The sequence below is a fragment of the Tympanuchus pallidicinctus genome, unplaced genomic scaffold, assembly GCF_026119805.1.
Source record: "Tympanuchus pallidicinctus isolate F22 unplaced genomic scaffold, pur_lepc_1.0 scaffold1, whole genome shotgun sequence".
Taxonomy (NCBI): Eukaryota; Metazoa; Chordata; class Aves; order Galliformes; family Phasianidae; genus Tympanuchus; species Tympanuchus pallidicinctus.
The window spans coordinates 1,393,584-1,414,774 of NW_026294618.1; the positions used below are offsets into that span (position 1 = coordinate 1,393,584).

Here is a 21,191-nt window from a genome sequence, read left to right on the forward strand (position 1 = left end):
AGACAACCAATAGAAGGTTGTAGAATTGTGAGTCTTACAGAGAAAGAAAATAGGTTTTCTGTTTTACAGAAGATGGGAAGTAGAAAACAACACATAAAGTCATCAGGCTGCAGGCTTGCAATAAAAAGTATTTTTTCATCAAAATGTCATTAATCTGGGGAACTCATTGCAGGCTTGTATGGAAGATGGAGATATTAATGGAGTTTAAATGAGATTAAAAATCCAGGGGCAATGGGTCCATCAGTTACTTCGGAATGCGGTGAACAGACTGCAGCCTTTACTTCAAAAAAAGCTCTTCTGAATGGGCTGTAGGATGATGAGTGCATATTCCAGCAGGAGTCTGTCTTTTTCCACTCTTATTATCAGCTTTACCATTGCTCTATATCAGGGACTCCCCTTAAATGTAATTACCCATAGCTTAGTGCACTCAGTGTTAATGTGGAAAGCTCTACATTTGAAATCCTCTCCCTGGATTTCAATTCAGGTTTGTTGTTTTTTTGCTCTCTTAAGAGTGCTGTGTACCTGTTGAGCCATACTGTTCCCTGATTACATCTGCAGCACCACGTTAGCTCATGCCTCGAACTTGCAATCAAACTTGAACTCCCTGATCATGTGCGCCAGGGTCAGGCTCATGCACTGACTTATGGCTGCAGTGAGTCAGGAGTTCAGGAGCAGGAATCATAGAATCATAGAATCATGGAATGGTTTTGGTTGGAAGGGATCTTTAAGATCACCCAGTTCCAACCCCCTGCTGTAGGCAGGGACACCTCCCTCTAGTCCAGGCTGCTCACAGCCCCATTCAGCCTGGCCTTGAGTGCTTCTAGGTTAGGGACATCCAAAGCCTCACTGGGCAACCTGTGCCAGTGCATCACCACCCTCACAGTGAAGAATTTCTTCCTGATATCTAGTCTAAATCTACCCTTTTCCAGTTTAGCACCACTTCCCCTTGTCCTTTTGCTATATGACCATATAAACGGTCCGTCCCCAGCTTTCCTGTAAGCCCCTTTGGGGTACTGAAAGGAAGCTAGGAAGGAGATGATCTTGTCTACTAAGTAGCAGTTACACTTAGAACACTTACTTACTAGTTATAGCCCCACATATATACAGGGCTTTTTGACTGTAAAACAGTGGCATATAAAATACAGATAGTAAACCTTTGTGTTATATATTATTTATTAATTATAGTAGAGATCTAAAAAGGAGGGAGAGAAATTTGGCAGATAAAGAATGACAAATCCTATATCCAACAATTGTGTAGAACTTTTCCACAGTGGAGGGCCAGGTTTCAGCTCTGGATTTGCACACAGTGGAAAATGGCACTACACCCTACAGCCACACTGAGGGGCCTTATGCCCAGCCTTACCTTTCTGCTATGCTGACCTGAGTCATGCACTTAATGGCCCCATAAAGCTCCAAGAAAGCCACAACTCTGAGGACAATCCTTTCTCCCACAGATGGGATGTGGGGTTGGTGTTGGCTCCTGAGAAATCTGTAAATCAGAGGAAATCATCCACTGTTGAGATGCAGTTCTTCGCCTGCCCTGTGAACCCAGTACAGATCCCAAAGACCTTGGAATTATTGCATCTGTTAGGATGGGATTGAGGTTAAGATGAAGAGATATCAGTCAGATGAGAATTGGCAAGCTGACCTCTACATTCCAGTTATAACTGTTGGAGATCTAGCTGGCATAGTCAGTGAAGGCTAAAGAGCAATTCAACTTCAAATACACAGGTCTTGACCTGTTAACTGACTCTCATCCTGGTTCTTACATTTCTGAAGCAAATATAAGCTTTTTTACATTACCTCAAAACACTAAGGATCTTGAGATCCAAATTTTGGCAACAGACATTGAAAATTTCCTACGGAGGCTCCTCAATATAACCCTCAGCCTTTCCTCATTTTAACAAGGTGACAATGTTACTTCCTTTTCTCTATGGGATGTAGCAAAGATAAATAAATACAGAAACTTTTTTTAAAAAGCTTTCTAACACTGTAGTTTAGAGGATTTGTCTTACTTAGGAATAGAGATGCTTGGAAAAGAAAGTAATGGAGAAATCCAGCCCTGAAAGAGAAGCTAGCTTGACTGGGCTATGAAGTAGACATTGGCAGTGGATGACATACATCCAAAGATACAAAACAGAACGGTGCTCAGTTTCCCATTGCACATGGCAAGGCACACCCACATGCTGCAAAGTGATTATTCTCACCTGGAGGAAAGGAATTATTCTTCCATTTTTATTACCAAGCTTCCTCTCAAAGCTCTCTTGTTCCCAATGAGAACAATGTAGAAACAAACTGCAGTTTTAACTGAAAAAGAAAAGAAATATGTATTTCTGTTATTATTTTTATGCATATCTCAGAATCCCACTGCCCCATCATCATACTTATTGTGTAACTGTGAGAAAGAAATATATGTTTAAAGACTCTAATATCTCCTATTCAGTTAATGTCCTACTACCATTTAAGTAAGTCATTTGATGGCTCTGCTTTTCATGATTGGTTAAGCTATTTAACATACTTTATTGCTTCTGTGATTTATTGTCTGATGAGAACACTCAAGAAAGTCTGAGAATCTCTTTGGGGTTTATTGAGCTGGTACATATTTTATGCTGATTTCAAATAAATCAGTGTCTATTACAGCATTAAAAATGGGAGCATTGGAAAGAACACTGGGGAGAACTATTCCTGGAGCTTTGTATTCTGCTTCATGAATAAAGCATGAGGGCTTCATTAACATGGAAGTATGTGCATGCGAACCTTTAGGTCTCTATTAATCATTTTGGTGACTAATACTCAGAGCTCAATGATTCCCATAAGCTTCTCTAAGAGGAACCATAATATACACACTGTGTGAGATGGCTCCCCAAAAGAATGTGTAAAATTAATGTCTCAGATACCCTAAGTGTAAGAATCTCTTGACAGATAGTTGTGCAGCACATGCTTCTTTGTTCCACTCACTGCATTTCAAACAGGCCAACTGTAGAACAGGGCAGAGTATTCCCAATCCTCATCTTTCTCAGCTGGTACCTTGGTCATTCATCACCATTCTGTGGTTCACATCCTTCTACTGTTGATTTAGGAAGAACAGGGCTGAATTCTCTGTGAATTAGGAAAAAAATGATATAAGTCTGTTGATCCAGAACTTCACGTTATGCGAGTGTGAAGTGCAGTGTGCAAGAACACCTGTAGGCAGAGTTAAGGTTTCAACAAGATGCCCCTCTGTTGTTCTTTACTAAGGGTTCAGGCGAGCAGCAATGAAGAGAAGCCTAAGGGCTAGCAAAAGGGACCTTGGGGCAGTTAGCTGATGGAGCAGGAGTACAGGTGCTGTTTTTCTCCATCCCCTCAGTGGCAGAAAGGGACACTGAGAGAAGCAGGAAAACCTATCTCATAAATAATGAATAAATAAATAATGACTAAGAGGCTGGAGCAATCCCAGTAAACTACTGAGTAAACCACCACCACGGAGTGGTTTATTTGATACCTGGCCTGATGACTGCAGATGGGTCTCACCTGTCTCAAAGAGGGGAAGCCTAGCCCAGGAGCTGGAAGGCTCGTTGAGAGGGTTTTAAAGTAGGAATGAAGGGGGATTGAGATAAAATGAGGCTTGCTAAATTTGAGCCTGGGGAAATGATTGAGGGTGAGGCAAAAGGCTCAGCTGAAGTCATCTACACCAGTGCACAGCATGAGCAATAGGAGGGGCTGTACTTGTGTGCCCTCACAGAGGTGCATACAGGGGATGATCGCTTCTTTGCTCCTGCTGGTAACGCTATTTCTGGTACAAGCCAGGATGAAACTGGCCTTCTTGGCCAAATGGGCACACTGCTGGCTCATATTTAGCTGGATGTCAATCAATACCTCCAGGTCCATTTCTTCCAGTTTTCTATCCTTTCTGCCCCAAGCTTGTAGCACTGCTTGGAATAGTTATGGCCAAAGCACAGGTCCCAACTTGGTCTTGTTGAAACTTCATCCCATTGGCCTCAGCCTAGCAATCCAGCCTATCCAGATCCCTCTGTTAGGACCTATGTACCCCCAGGCAGACTGACACTTCTTCCCAGCTTGGGAAGCTGTGAGGGGTCTGGAGCACAAGTCATGGGGAGCGGCTGAGGGATCTGGGGTTGTTCAGTCTGGATAAGAGGAGGCTCAGGGGAGACGTTATTGCTCTCTATAACTACCAGAAAGTAGGTTGTGTCAAGGTGGGGATTGGCCTCTTCTCCTGCATAACAGGGATAGGACAAGAGGGAATGGTCTCAAGTTGTGCCAGGGAGATTCAGGTTGGATATTGGGAAAAATTTCCTCTCTGAAAGAATGGTTGGGTGCTGGAACAGGCTGTGCAGGAAGGTGGTGGAGTCACTTTCCATGGAGATGGATAAGGAGAATCAGGACGTTGTACTAAGGGACATGATTTAGTGGGGAAATATTGGCAGTAGGTGGACGGTAGGACTGGAAGACCTTGGAGGTCTTATCCAACCTTGGTGATTCTATGTTCCTAAGATTAAGTCATGGCTTTTTAGGCAATGATCGGGGGGTTGTGAGGTCCCCACTGGGCACTGTCCTGAAGCTGGAGTAAAATAAGTTTCCCTGAAGCAGTGATTTGTATTTAATAAGGGTGGAGGTAGCAGATAAATAAGTGCTCCCTGGGTGTTTTCTATAGTGGTTATTGTCAGAAGAGACCAGGATGGAAATGGCAGTGTTCACGATAGTGCTGAAACATCTTTTAAGATGACTTTTGCAATGTCTTCCAGCCTTGTTCATTGCAAATTTAATGTACCTAACTTCCTGGGCTGACATCTGTGGAAATCTCTTGTCGAGGGATATTTTCTAATTTTGGCAGGTTCTGGCTTACTCCACAGATGTAATAATGCTGACACTGTTACACCTAGCATAATTCCACCTGGACTGTATCACAGAATCACAGAATCCTTTGAGATGGAAGGGACCACTGAGGGCCATCTAATCCAACTTCCAAGTATCTTTAGTTTGTTAATGAGAATAACAAGTGAAACAGAATTGCTTATGAAACACTTCTTCATTTTTCTCCAATCAAGAAGACTTGTTTTCATATTTTGAAAGTATACTAGGTTGGCTTATTTTTGGCAAATCCTTACTGGCTGCTGCTCATCCCCTTAGTATTTTCCATGTATAATAATTTGTTCACTTGCTCATTCCAGAACTTTTCTGAGAAGAAAATGTAAGCTGACCGACCTGTGTTTCCCTGGCTTCTCATTTCTCATCTTTCTGAAATGGGCACTATTTCCAATATCAGTTTCACTGTTCTGCCAGAAACTTGTCAAAGATAATTGCAAACATTTGTGATTTCTTTACCCTGCTCTTTCAGGCTCTGTCTGCTTGTGCAAGCACTGTGGTGCAATAGGAGTGGATTAGTTGTACGAAACAGTTAGTTCCAACGACCAAATTCTTCTTGTTGGGATTTATCCTCAGGCTAGCCTTAGTTTGGTGCCAAGGTTTATGCTTATTAACAATTACTAATTAACACTCTGAAAACATTTATTCTTGTTGAGGTTAATCATAAGCTGGAAATCCAACCAGATCATTATAAGTGGAACTGATTAGGAGATCTTCTCTAAAAGTGTATTCTCTGTCTAAAGTCATGGAATGTGGGGCTGCACCCTCAGCACCCTAGACTGATTCATAAGGCTTAACCAATATGCAAATATGCAAATCACAGGGGTACACATTATTCCTGATGTTGATCATCCTAAGATGAGGTCTAAACCTTTAAAAAAAACTTTATTGATTGAAAAGACATCAAGCACATCCATGTTGTTAACATCATCTGACAATAGCTATTTCCTCTTCTGGGTAATACACCAGCTTTCCTTGGTTGTCCTCTTCCAACTCTCATATTTACAGAATGATTACTCGATTCACTCGACTTTTCCTGCTACCTTAAATTCATTTTATATTTTATCCTCTCTGATTTTGTTCCTAACACGTTTCAGCTTTTGTCATATACTCATGCTAGTAGTATATCCTCATGCTCTCTTCCCATCTGCAGCTTGAAGTCTACCAAGTGTTTTTGCCAATCCATCTGCTCCTGTATTTCCTATTGTTCCTCTGCGTAGGCTGAGAACTAGAACCAGAGTATGAAACTGGACACAAGAATCCCTTAGGAAACCTGTCAGGCCATTATTTACATGATATTTCAATAGCTTTCTATGTGATGCCACAGCAGCAATTCATTAATATTGCTGGCACATTGCTCCTTGGAGAATCGTAATCTCTTCCAGTAAGACTGTTGCTTACGTGTGCAAGAATGGAAGCAGATCGTGAACAATGTCCAAATCTGAACCAAAGGTTATCCAGAATGTTTGGGTCAATCAGGAATAAAGTAAGAGTGCGAGTATAGCCACAGTGCTCCATAGCAGGTCGTGAATAGACATGAGTGAAGTTTAGCAACTGGTCTGGCTGAGGACTAAAATTTCTGTGAGTCAACACATTGGCTTTTAACCAGAGAGAGTCATGTCTAGCATCTTACAGCAGCTGAAAATTTGCTATAGCATTGGAAGTGTCCAAAATGTTATGCAAAAGCAGAGACTTTTTGCTGTTGTGTTTGGTTTCTTTTCTTTCTTTTCTTCTTTTTTAATCTTTTTTTTTCTTTTTTCTTTTCTTTTTTTTTTTCTTTTTTCTTTTTTTCTGCTCAGAAGTTATTCTGAGGACACAAAGTTCTCATCCAGAATTAGAAGTCATGTCTTGTGTTACAAGAGTATGGGAGAACTGGCAAGACACACAGAGCCCATGAGAACAAACTAACAACACAATGGATTTGCAATATTTAATCAAGTTCTTGGTGATCACAAATCTTGCAACACATTCCAAAACTACTAAAAATGCTATACAGAAACCAGCTGAGCCAATATTTAAAGCCTTTTTAATTTAACAGGACCCATTTTTTATAGTATCCAGGATATGTTTCTGGCTTTCCTACTTGTCACATGATCTCCTGTCCAGATGTGCTGGTGTATATCTAGGAGTGGACCAGCCAAACCGCAGCGCTTTCCTCCTGCTTGTAGCCTGTTACTGCAATTCAGCCATCCTTCTCCCAGCTACAGAAGCACTGCATTAATATGTGGTGTAACAACAATAACACAGGAGGGGATAAAGCTAACCGTAACTTTAACTGTGTATCTAAAAATAATAACAACGGAGCGACCCTATTCAAAGAGGTTAATTTGCGTGCGGAGTATACAATCCAAATAGGCAGTTGTTTTGGAAGCTTCCCCTTTTTTCTCACCTGACGTGGCAGATTTGTGCTGAGGAGATGATTTCCTGCAGCTTTCTCCAGGAAATTAGCCACCCCTTTGTTTGCATCCCACAGGCTGTCTATGCGTGCTCAGACAAACCGGTGGGCAGCCCGCTTGGGTCTCCTGTACTCTTGCAGCCGTTTCTCTCAGGGGTCACTCCATGCAGCCTGAGAAGGGAATTCCAGGCTTGCGGGATAATTATTGCCATGGTTAAGTGCTGGCAGCATGCTCAGAATTAGAAAGGAAAGGCCCGAGGGCTGGTTCTTCCCTCCTGTTCACAGGATAACCCCACCGGGCTGACTGCAACCTCCCAAGGCAAGGGCTGCGTCCACACTCCCCCCTGGAAGGGTAATGGGATTCTTATGAATGGCCCCATTAGGAGCTGGGCTGGCTCCATGCCAAAGAAATCAGTGGAGTGGCTTCTGATTTACACTGGGGTAAGCATGAGGGTGCATTAAATCCATAATCCTTGTCCCCACGGCAGCCAGGAACTCAGCAGCTGGATCCTGCCCAGTGCCACAAAACCCTGCCAGTGTCAAACAGCTCTGCTGGCCCCGTCCATGTCCAAAAGCTCCAAGGATGCTGACACAGCAGTACCAGGCAGCACAGAGTTCAGCCAGCTTGGTCCTACACAGTAATTTCCCCTTCCCGTTCCTGTGTGCTCTCACAGCCTCCACCAACTCAGGGCTCTGCACTTCCACCTATAGATAGATTCAGTGACTTTGGAAGGTGGAGTGATGGAGAGATCCAAGTTCTTCCTGCTTGCATCTGCACACCCGTGTAGTGTAAATGTCTCAGATACAGCACCAGGCTGATCTACTTAACCTTTTTCTCTTGCTCTTCATCTCCCCCGATTGACCTCCACCAGGAATCCTGGGTTCTCAAGTCCCATTCCCTCCAATCTGAGTACTGACAGTGAAAGATTTATTTCTCCATTTTCCCATGAGGAGATGTCACAAAATCTTATTGTTCTTAACAGGGATTTGTTCTAAAGAGAAAAGAAGGAATTAAAAAAAAGAAAAAAGAAAAAGAAAAATCCCCACACCAAGTTTTTTGTGAAATCACTGACATTAAAACACCTCCTGGTTTCCATTTATTCCCTTAATAAAACAACTCTTAAAAGTCTTTCACTCACCGTGCAGCATTAACCTTCAAGCAGGAAGGGGATCAGCTGCTTTTATTATTTCAGCAGCGTTTCCTAGTTTGGCTCGGCAGCCAGTGCTAAGAGGGTGTGTGTGTAAATATACATTATAATCACATTACAAATCACTGCCAAGGAGAGCAAACGCAGACCAAAGTATGTCTGCAATCAGAAAAGTGATTGTAGATCCAGATCCTGCAGTGCTGGAGTCGATGGGAAGGTGCTTCCCATCTTCTGTTTGTAGAACCTCTATGGAAATGGGGCACCTTCGTGGCCAACATGCATCTCTGCCACCATGCTTGCTAGCCCTTCCCATTCATTCAACTATATATATTGGAGCTGTACTGATGAAACAAGATTTATTGGTGCACAGTAGAATCATTTACAGAATCAGCCTTGGGAGAGTAAACCAGAACACTTTGTACCTTTGTGAATTACTGATTAGAATATATGTTAAGTTCCTAAACTTGAGTCACAATGTCCCCGAGCTCAGAGCCTTTCACAAACCTGCCACAGGTTGTTGAAGAGCATTTCTGACAAATAATGTGGTGTCCTCTGGAGGATCAGAATTCAGAGATCTTCCATAATTGATAGTTCAAATTTACCTGCTCATATCAGCAGGCAGGAGCACCGTGCAGAGAAGAGATGGCATAGGATTGCAACTTGCACTGTAGCTCGATGAGTTGGGTAATGAAGCAGCTTGAGCCATAGCAGGAAGGCCACTCAGAGGAAATTTTGCTGGATGGACTAAGAGACATCTCTTGCCATATACACTACCAAAGGATGAAATTTTTCTCCTAATGGAGAGGTTTGGCACAACTTCAAATGGAATTAGGTTGATATGCAAAGCGTGAGATTCTGAAAAAGTGAGAATTCATTACTTACACCATCAGCCAGAGCATACTTGACACACAAACCCTATGAGGGAGGATAAATACTGCCCTGTGTAGGACAAAGCTGAAATGTTAGTTGGGAATGGCCAGGATGTTTGTACCTGGAGTCAAGAGTAACATCAGCAAAGACACTGCATCAGTTTTCTTCTTGGCTTTGCTCGCTTCTACAAACATGAGATAAAGCACCAGATATGGGCAGTGGCTGAATGCTATTTGCACAGGGGCAAACCCTACCATGAACTGAACCAGCTCAGCTATTTGCTCAGCTTGAGACACCAGAGAGTTAAAAACAAAGACATCACCTCAAGGCACATCAGAATCTACCAGTCTTCCTCATTATTAACTCACTTGCACGTCAGGCACTGGGGCAATCAACAATCCTTTTAAAGAAAGCTTGCAATGCAAAAGAACATTTTCCAATCCAACTTTCTTTTCAGACTAAAATGTTTTTAACTGTAGTAAACAGTGGGTTACCTATGAGCGTACAATGATGTAAACAATATCTGAGATCACTGTAAGTTAATCCTCAGAGCTAAATGCAGCCTTGCCACTGCGCCCAGACATTTTGTTCCAGATTTCTCTACCTAGAATCATGTTGTAGAATCAATCAACATGGCATACCCATGGAAGTCCATGCCTATGTTTGTACCCAGGCTTCCTGAAATTATATTAATATTTCAGTTCATCGTGACTTCCTGCATTTTAAATCTATTCACATTCCATTGGGGGTAAAAGGCAGCTAATGTAGAGATGAGAATAGCTGTGATCCGTAGAGCACTTGTGGTTTTGGATGTCGGTGAAGATGTTTGTCACTGGGAGCCAGTGATGCACTAAGAGATATCTGTTGCTACCATTTGGCAAGTATATCATAGAAACAGCTAACAATACGATCCTTTCCCTCAAAAAGTGATGGTCCAAAGGGATGTCCCCAAGATGGTGTACACATGTGCATTACGGACAGTGTACAGGAAAGAGGGAACAAGGAGTTGCCTTCCAAGGCCCTGACAGTATATTTTAACCACAATTTAACAAAAGGCTGGAGATGGAGATGGTTTGTATGGCTTGGGTAAGGGAAGGCTGCTTTCTCTGATACTGTAGGAGAACTCCAACTGTGCAGAGGGGGTGGTTTAGCACAGCAGAGCTGGGAGGAACAGCCAGGGAAATGGCATCAAAGAGAGCCAGGACATTGCTGTCATCTGCAGCTGCTTTGGTGAGATGAGGGGGAGGTTACTTCCAGGAGAAATTTGGAGCTGCTTTTGGAAGCTCAGAGATGATTTCTTCAGCTGCAACTTTTATTAAGATACCATTCCCCCATAAATCTAGACAAAGTAAGCTTTTACAGCACTGAACTAGCAAAGCCACCTCTCACACTGAAACAAACACTGTGCTGCTCCTCAACTATTTTTTATCCCTTCTCCATCCCTGTTGCTCACTCCCTGCCTCAGCTCCACCCTGGCAGGTCTGGATGATGCTCACCTCCCTGGCAGCATCTTTCTGATGGTGAGACACAGACACAGGGGCCTTCTTCCAGCAAAACCACCACCTGCAAACAGCACTTGTGTTTAGGTCATTTTCATTTCCTAGATCCTCCTGGGTTAGGAAAAGGAAAAGGGGCCCTGGATAATGTGGAAGACATCAGTCCCTCAGAGATGTTTCCTTACTCAGTTTGAAGGATGGATCCAGGGAGGGTGTGAACGTGTTTTGAAGGCACTGCAGCAAGGACATTACATTCGTAGGGAAGCGGATACCCCCACAGGATCCCTGGCTGTTCTCTGAAATCACTGCAACCAAAGGAGGACATCTCTGCAAATGATCTGAGAAACACTCATAAGATCTGACTTAGCCTTATTTTTTTCTTATCCGATGTTTTTTTTATCCCACCCGTAGCTCAATCTATTTCCGTGTTCCAATATACTGCTCCACCAGCATTTCAAAGGGACCTGTGAACTTACACGAGTGAGGGAGCGAGGCTGAGGCTGCCCAGGCTGCAGGCAGGCTCTGAATTCCAGCTCTGTTCCATTTGGGCATATGGTTCGGCCCCAGAAGTGAGAAAACCAAGAACAGGTTCCCAGACCTGCCTCAGCTTTGGCTTCTTGCAGCTCTTTGCTCTCTGCAAGCCATGGGACATGGGGATTTGTGGCTGATGCTCTGTTTTAGCCATCCGGTACAGCAAGCAGCAGTCCTCATGGTTTGTTTTCCTGTTTGTCGAAACCCCAACCACCTGGATTCCTGAAAGCTCTTCTGAAAGGACTTTGACAAATGCCTTTTGCGTGGGGGTCATTTCACATTTTGTGGGCACCACCACATACGAAGACAAGTACTTTCTTGGTCATTAATCTTTATTAAATTCTCTCACAAAAGGATTTTCCTTCTCACATTTCTTTTGCAGTATGACTTCACTTTGGATTACTAATGAAGCCAGATGAACTGTGCATAATTTGGCTTCATGCAGAGTGTTATTTCCCCACATTCTCTCTCTGCACCCAAGCTTTTGATCCAGTGCAACATTACCCATCACTTCAAGCAGGAGCAAACCACATCTCTGCCTTTGTGGAGACCCATTCTGCTCTGAAAGGTCATTGTGTACAAAACAGTCCATTTCACACAATGGAAACCCTGCCCTGGTGATATTCTCAGTTCCCATTAAGCTTGCTCAGGTGGTGGTGATGAGACCTGGCTGTGAATGTCTTCCCAGTGCCAACCTGGTGTGAGGGAGTACCCTGTCCAGGCGTGGGGCTCACGGTACAAGAAAGATGCAGAGCTTTTGGAAATAGTCCAGAGGAGGGCACTAAGATGATCAGAGGGCTGAAGCAGCTCTCTTATGAGGAAAGGTTGAGGGAACTAGGCTCGTTTAGCCTGGAGAAGAGAAGGCTGTGGGGTGACCTCATGGTGGCCTTCCAGTGCTTGAAGGGAGCGGATAAACAGGAGGGGAACGGCTGTGTGTGAGGGTGGGTGGTGATGGGACAAGGGGAATGGCTTTAAAGTGAGACAGGGGAGGTTTGGGTTGGATGTGAGGAGGAAGTTTTTCATGCAGAGGGTGGTGAGGCACTGGCACAGGTTGCCCAAGGAGGCTGTGGATGCCCCATCCCTGCAGGCATTCAAGGCCAGGCTGGATGTGGCTCTGGGCAGCCTGGGCTGCTGGTTGGTGACCTGCACACAGCAGGGGTTGGAGCTGGAGGAGAGCTGTGGGCCTTTGCAACACAGGCCATTCTAGGATTGTATGACTGTATGATTCTATGATTGTACCATTCTATGATTCTATGAACTCTGTCCTGCTGCTTTGAGAGCTGTGTCCAGAGCTTTACACACACATTGACTTTGGGCTACAGATGCTCCAAATAAAGATGAATTTTGAAAAAAAGTGAAATGGAGTTGTCATAGTAGTGAACCGAAAAATAAAGGGTGTGGGGAGAGGAAGTGAAAAAATCCTTGCCAAATTTAGGAAGTGCTAATATCGTGGTACGGAACAGGGCTTCAGTAGGAATCAGAGAGACACGCTATCACATACAGATGGACCACAGCCATGCTGGCAGGGCTGCACTCACATCTGCAGTGATCTGAGTCTTTTATCAGAATTTTTACCACTTTCTGTGAAGAAAGCAGTTGATACCACAGTGAAGTGACTACTTAGTTTTAAACAGTTCTTTCTTTCCTCCTCACTGCACATCACGGATATGTCTGCAGCCAAAAACACATGTTCTTTTAATTGAATTCAAAGTGGAGAAGGAACCAGCAAGGGTTTGAATTACAAGCGGAAAAAAAAGAAGGAGCTTGCAAAGTGAGGCCAGTTCTGTGACTCCGACATCCCGCTCTCCCAAATCCCTCACTCCCTCCAAAATAAGTTCAAGAGTTTCGCCTGCCCCAGACTCCGCAAAGTTCAGCCCTTCCTAATTTAATCACTCAAACTCTGCTTAACTGCAAACTCCAGCATGTTCACAGCTTTCTGTAGATGGTTATCGCATCCCCTTTGGCCATTGTTTAGCCAAGCTGCATGCACAACATTCTTTTGATCCTTGTAAAATCAATGGAAACCAGCTATCATTTTTTGGATGTGCGTGGAAAAGCCTCTTTTCCCCATTGCTATCGGCGACCCACAGCCATTACCAGCTGTCTCAGTCACCCACATAAATCCAGTAGAGGGAGGCATTACACAGATGTGGTTCTTCAGCTGAGGATCTATCTTCAGATATTGAGGGTCAATAAAAAGAAGCGAGGTCACAACCAACCAAAGCTGTGGCCACATCAGTGGGGATAAGAGAAAGGTTCTTAAAGGAAAGGGAAACGTATTTTCTGGGTGGCAAAAATTAATCTCCCACCATCTGAGGTGTTTAAGGCAGGGATGATATTTTGGTAGGGGAAGGCAGTGGGGGGAAGGTGATGTTTGATTTAGACATACCAGAAAATATGTGGAACAAAGATTTTCTAGAAAATTCATGCTTGAAATGCATTATGTTGCTTGTTGATTTAGCAGATGTAACTCATGTCGCTTAACATCAAAATTTCTCATCTACTTAGAGGCCTTAAAAAAAAAAAAGGTGAAACACAGCTCTTTTTACCTATTGTACCTGCTCTTATTTTTGCTCTACCAGTTCATGCATTGCTGTAGTAGCAGGAAAAGTTGTTTTAAGGCAGGACACTTACCCTGCAACATGCATGCTTCCTTAGGGAGCCCACAGAATCAAGTTCTCATTATGAACTCTATTTTCACCTCCCACATTGTGAGCACTGGAATAGGAAAAAGAAAAAAAAAGTCTTTGGCCTGTTAGAATATAGAATTTCATCCTGAGGAGAAATGAATTGAAAACTAATTTTCAGGGAAGAGAAGCTTTCAATCAGCAGTGCCATTATTTCTTATTATTGGTTTGTATGGCTTTAGCACCTGGAACCTCCAGCCAAAAGGAGGCTTTCTCGTTGCTGCTTGCTGTATGCTAGCAAAGGGAAAAGTCCCCCCCACCAGGAATTACACGCTGCACTGCCAAAGGAAAGGAGATTGATTTGCTCCCATTCTACAGATAGAGATCTGGAAAAGAGAGATGTTAAGGTACTTGTCCACATTCAGGCTGCCAGTGATGGAGCCCAGATCTCTTGAGTTTGACTCCAGTGCTTTAACCACAAAACCCTCTTCTCTCCAGTTTCAGTGTTTAATTAATGATGATGATGTCTGCAGCTTCCTCTTATCAAGCCATCCTTTCATCAATGACAATACTGTGGTTGTTCCCCTGCTATGTGTGTGGCTTCCTTCCAGTTATACTACCAGCTCCTGAAATCACGTTCTCAAGGGTAGAATCTACTGATCTTACCAAGTCCTTTCTTAAAAGCGAGGCCAGACTCTGCTTTTGATGCACGCTTATTTTATGCTGTTGAATATGCATGTTAATGGTAAAACTGTTTGGGTTGCATAGACTAACCGAGGTGAATTCATGATAAGGCTCTTTGCTTCATTATTCAGCCTGTTTTATTGTCCCTTTTCTGGATACAGCTACCTTATGGAGGGCTGTGAAGAACATGTGCCTTTAGCATCTCTTGGGGAAACTGAGGGATAAAATGAGTAAGTTTTGTTCCAATGTGTAACGTTCTGTGTGCTCATATGAATTCTTGTAACTTGATCTCAGGTGCTTTGGAAACAAGATGTTATTTTACATCAAAAGTAAGTACTCAGGGTGTCATGGCATAACAGTTATATCAACAGCAAGATATCCTCAGTGCTGCAGTCATTAATGATGAAACGTGAATAGTGGAAACGCTAAGAATGGGATTTGTCCTGTCAAACTTTTAGTACCTACAATGTAGACATTTCTGTCTGAGTGCTTCATACAGTCAGAAGAGGAAAGTAGATATTTTCTACAGTGCAGTTCATCTGAACAGCCTTAAACATTGCCTTTAAGATGAAGTGAACTGTGCTCTAAAATGCTGAGATTTATCCTCCACTGAGAGATAGTCTAGATAACTAACTCATAGGTGGAGCTGCATGCACGTGGCCATGTGAACTCCTACTCTTTTGCCTGGCTCAGACATTGACTGGAAGCAGAAAAATGTGTAATTCCATCTGTAAGGCAGAATGAAGAAATGGGGAAAGTGGCACCTTATAGAATCTTTTGTCCACTGCAGATAACTAGGGAGCATTTTGAGGGCATTCACTGTTTCCATTAGTATAAATCTGCTGCTAACTCATGGGACCTTATATTCTTGAATGAATGCCATTTAATTAAGAGATTCACTGTTTATGAATCGGAAATACTAACTGGGATAGCTATAGGAAGTATTTGGTTTTTTAAGGTTTCTAGGCTGTTTAGTTGTAACATTATTATCTTGTAATTTTAAGGAAAAAATAATTAGATAATCTGGTTTTCACTGCTGCCTGGCAGCCCGGTCACGTATGCAGAAAATCACATTTGTCATCAGTAAAAGCTCAGTCCTGCAGACAGCACTGGGGCACTATTCCTGCCATATAATGTAAGGATCCCTCCAAAATAAGGAAGGTAAAGTAAGACTCTTATTTTGCTGAGATTCATCACTTCTCATCTATTGGTTTTCATCTCTTTTGACAGGAAATAAAATTTGTTCTAGTTAGTTGACCATTTGACCATCAACTTGTGTCTGTTGGCTCATACCCAATGCTTCAATCAAAGCCAGAGGACTCAGGGAGAGGAAGAGCAAGAACAGCCCCTGCAAAGACCCTGTCATCGAATTTTGCAAGGTTCCAGAGATGGAAAAAAAATACTTGCTGACCCCTGTGGTTACGAGCTTACACACTGAAACATGAAATTTGATTACCTTTCTCTCCTAACTGGTTATCAAACAGTTCTGTTTCATTTAACTCCAGCCAAAGTATTTGACTCACTGGTCTTCTATGGTCTGAATCCATCAGTCTTCCATATGGTTTTTGCACTTCCATTTGCATCTGTTAGAACACCAATGTGATCTTAACGCACTGCTGCATGGCAGCACTCAGAATGCTCAGGCGTGCATTAATTGATCTTTGAATATAGTCTCCCTCCCCATCTGCTTCACTGATTTGTTCCATTCCATTTCATCCAACACTTCTCACACTGAGTTGTGCCATAATTTCCTCTGCTGAAGTTCAGCATCCTTCACGTTTGACTCCTGGGTCTCTCCTTAGTTCTAATTACAAACCTGGAGGATTTCGTTGGAATTTTAATGGTAATATAATATTAAGCCTAGAGCCAAAATAAAGTACTCTGCATTTTGGAACTACCATGAACTGGGAGGCAGATCAGGGAACAGGCTTTAAACACAAACGTGCAAAAAACATTTATCCTTAAATTTTATTTTATGTATTTGTTTATTTCTTTTCACCAACTCATTTTATTAGGAAATGCTTGATTTGTTAAATTGAAATGTTCAGATTCCTTACAAAGAAGATTCCAAAAATGCAATGCATATGTCACGCCAAAATGTTATTCCAGAGTTTGCCATCCATTTGTGTTTCAGTAGAAATACTTGCCTCCCACTCTTTGGCACTGGCTCAAAACTTTTTCTCAAAGGAGGTGCTGAAAAAGCATCTGAGTATTAATTTGTCTTTTGTGGGAGATTTTAATGTTGTTACAAATCACTATAAATCAGAAATCAGGCTTTAAATGGGAGACTTCATGAAGCAGTCTCACTGCATAAGGCTGTGAATACAAAAAGCTCAAAGCAAATGCTATCTTGATGGGTTGTATTTAAATTGCCTCTAGCAGTCCTAGTGGCCTGGTTCTGCCAGTGTCTGACCTTTCATGAAGAAAAAAAGTGTGGTAGGCATCTCCTTCCACACTGAGCAATGTGATTCAAAGCTCCATTTGTCAAAGGAAACTCCTTCATGTACCACATTCAAATCTGTTGGGCACTCTTTCATAGGGTTCCCATATCCAGGCATTATCAGTAACTTCTCCAATGCATGATCTGAATTTAAGATTTTAAGCAACTGCAGCAACACTTCTTATTCTGATATCTACTATGTGTGACTCCATACACGCACTTCTAAGTATTTTAAAATGCTGGCCAGACTTGCACTGGTAAAGATATTTACATGACGTTTTTCATTTCAAGGTGTTCTGAGAATAGACCAACCATACGTACATAATTATCAGTAATGATCCCTAATTTTTTTGCAATTTCCTCCCCCTCCCCCATTCTGGCATCTAATTTGAAAGCTTAACACGAGCTCATCAAAATGTAGGCTTCATGAAGACAGCATTTCTGAATAGACACTGTATAGTGAGTTCAGCGAAACAAAGCGTTCCAACTTGGAGCATGGCCAGGACAGCAAAGTCATTGCTAGAAGTCATGGGATCTTTAATGCCCACAAAGTGGTCAGGACCTCCACTGAGTTTTATGAGTGTAATGTCTCACCCAAAGAACAACTTCTTCAGCAGCACAGTACCCCATTGTATCGCACTGGACTCATTCATGTGCAAGGAGAAGAGTAGCATTCAGTGAACCGCTCATGCCAACGCGTCCAGCAGACCAGACTGTCTTAGTATGTCTTCCAACCCAGGAGACCACCTGTCTTGGCTCACCACATGTGGCTGAATGCCAATGGAAGATGCCATTGCTTTCGACTTACTCAGATAAAGACATTTTTAGGGCCTCGCAGGATTTGTCTAGCTTTGCTGAATTTTGTTCATAGCTTCGTGCTCCAGCTTGATGGTTTGCAGAGAGTCCAAGCAACGATTGGACTGCTTTGCATTTGGGCCTACAGCAGCTGGGGTTAGCATCAGAGCCCTCTGGGCAGTCCAATGATAATAGGCTACTGAAAAATGCACTGAGCTGGTATGTCTAAATGCTGCTGGGGCCAAACTGCCTTTTAACGTGTGGGGCCATACTTCGCTACACTGTAAGGATCCACTCAGCTGAATGGAGAAAGCTGTGGACGTTGCTAAACCACCTTTGCTGATATTGCAACTCTGGTTGTTTCTCTTCATGTTGGGCTCCTGCTGTGAGTTAGCCCAGCAAGGCAGGGCTGGCACGTTTTCCATAGAACGAGAAATGTGTACAGGCCAGCATAGGTTAAAATTCGTACTTCTTCTCTTTCCTCTGCCATTTATATCTAGCCACAGGACTCTGATGCTTGTTTCAGTGGCTTTTGAACATTTTCCTGCCCACATCCAACAGGCTTACAGCAGCTCTGTGCAAAAAAGAGGAAGCCAAATTGAAACCTTTAGGCATCTGATGAATCTATAGTCTTGTTTTAAGATGTCAGAGCAACTGCAGTAATTATGGAGCTACCCCAGATTCGCTTCTGACAGTTCAACCCACTGTCCCAACCTAGCTCACACTGCTTGCCTATACACACCATCAGTGGAGCTAGGAATGAAGGCTAGACCATTATTTCATGCACAAGGAAAAAGCGAAATATTACCTCATTATTTAAACGAATTCATTTTTTCCCCATTTCCTTCATGAATTTAGACAGAGATCAGTGGCCTTTCTGCACAACTGAATCTTCACAGCAGCAGGACAGCTCTTGGGGCATACATATCTGAGAAGTTGTTGTTAAGAATCTAGGGAAAGTTCAGGTTAAAAAGGGTGTTTTTCAATGAATTTAAGTGAGGCAGCACAAAGCAGATATGAATAACAAGCAAGCTGATTACTGGATTGGTCTGAAAGAAGATTATAGTTACCTATATCATCAGAGTAGTGGGATTTAGGCTGCCCAAAACATATCCAAAGAACACAAACACTGTACATCATGGATTGATATGGCATAGAAGGCTGCGCCTCCAGAGAACATCTGGAAATCAGAGAGAATCATCTGATCATGAGCTAACCATGATACAACATAAAATAAATGCAGATCCTGGATGTAGAGAAGAAAATTATGGGTTACAGTAGAAAATAGACCTGTACTGGTTTGTGCCTCAGTAGCAATCTGGCAGGTTCTCTTGGGCTTATTTGTCTGGGTCTGTTCCCCAGCTTTCCACAGTGCAGCAGAAAGAGATGCAAAAGATTCAAATAACAATGAGAACAGCTTAAATACATGGCCAGGAGAATAATTTGAACAGCAGGACCTCTCGCAGTGCTGTGCGAGGAGGACAATATTATGGGTCATTTGACAACAGTCAAATGGTGCCTACGTGGAGAGGGAAATGTGAGAGCAGAGAAATCATCAGTGTAACCAGCAAAGTATTAAAACAAACAAAGACTGGGAGTGGTAGCTCTAGAGGCCAAATAAAATAGAGCATGAAAGTGTAGTATGACATATGATTGGTCTTTAAGACCAGTGGTGGAATATCTTCACTGGAAAATCAGAACAATTGGTGATTTATTATTAATACTATTTTCTTTCTTTCTTTCTTTTTTTGAATGACTCAAATAGAGGTCTGGATTAGAAATGGGTGTAAATATCCAAGAAGTCCTGTAGGCACTAGAGGTAACTACAGAATCTCCAAAAACCCTGAAGCATTGAAGGTTTGCATTTTTCCTCTTTCAAGTAGCCATACAAAATTCATGCAGTGAAAATATCATAAAGGGGCTCCACACAGGGCACAGTGTCAATGGAAAGCCAACAGTTTGGCAACAGAGCCAGAGTTATGCTCTTGTAGCACTGACTGAACCTCCATGCAGGTTATCCATTTATCCACGCTTGTGGAAAGAGAGCCTGAGAGTCTGTGGGTGGGAGGGAGAGAGCAAAGGATGGAGAGAAGGGAGGAAGGGAAATAAAGTATTGTTGATTTTAATTTTTACTATGGTTTGTTAATTTTGGCATGTGGGAGGTGGAATTGCTCCTGGCTTCTCTTTTATTGCGATTATACTCTTTAATGTTGGCAAACACACCTGGAGCTGACAATAGGCATTTTTCAGTAGCACATTGTTATGAATAAACTAAAAATAAAATAATGAAGCGAAACACAAAACTGAGTGTGTGGTTATCTTAAAGTGACACCCTAAGGCCCTACTGCTGTACTTTCAAATTTTATAAGCCTGTCACCCTGGAAACAAATAGAAAAAAGAACAAAGGCATCTATTGACTTCTTGGAAGTGAGGAAAGTATTTGTGCGGCTGATTCGTGTTGTTGTTCTGGAGATAGAAATCCTGTGCAGTTTTAAATAAATTCAGTCTAAGTAAAGACATGGGATTTTGGCCAGCCAATATATTCTTTCTGTTCATTCTTCTACCATTTAAACAAAAGTAAAAAAAAACGGTTCTGATTGACTGAAGCAATGTAAAGGAAGTAAGAGTGTAAAATAAGGAATGCTGTTGGGTGATAAACATGCTCTTGAATGGTGCACATTAACTAGATTCTGACATACATTATGTGTTCTGTGATATAACACTGGGGCTACTGTTTTAAATTCCATAAACTTATGCCTTTATAAGAAGTATTTGTATAATAGTTGCCTACACATTTATTCATATATTCATGCACACACATAAGCATTCACATTAATAAAATGTCATCTCTTAGAGGTGAAGGCTTCACTGCTTGAGGATTTTCAAAGGCAAGAAAGTCCTAGCATTTAACACGTAGATAAATTTGGAAGCAATTTCAAAGACCATATTGGTTTTTTGCACTGGTTTGTTAAAATCTATGGGTCTCAGTTGGTTATTTCATGGTAGTAACTCATAAAGCAAGACAAAACAGAGGGCAGGGAATAACACGTACTCATTGATTTGGAAGCTGTCCCACGTTTGATGAGTATAAAAGATGAAAGGCAATTTTTGTTCTGTTTCCTCTCACATTACGACTTGTACAAATGTTCCAGGTTCATTCATAAGTCCCAGAGCTCTGGGTGTGCAATGATGTTGGCAGACCTGTGTTGCACAGGTTCTGGCAGTGTGGAGGAGGTGAATATTTTCTTTCTGAATATTTGAGGTTACAAATTTGGAGATGGTGGAGAACTATATGCTACCAACTTCCAAGACTGGTTCTCCTTCCAATTGCAAAGGCATTCA

The 21,191-nt window shown here is 42.3% G+C and overlaps 1 long non-coding RNA gene across 2 annotated transcripts in view; it reads right to left on the reverse strand.

The window, feature by feature from the left end:
* LOC128086017 (uncharacterized) overlaps positions 1 to 21,191 on the reverse strand; it is a 382,551-nt gene that overhangs the window by 156,456 nt on the left and 204,904 nt on the right. The window contains exon 1 of one of the 2 annotated variants that reach the window (XR_008209208.1): positions 12,180 to 12,508. The exons of the other annotated variant lie outside the window; for it this stretch is intronic. This is a non-coding gene — a long non-coding RNA (uncharacterized LOC128086017). Of the gene's footprint in view, positions 1 to 12,179; positions 12,509 to 21,191 lie in introns of those variants that run through there. 2 annotated transcript variants of the gene reach the window in all.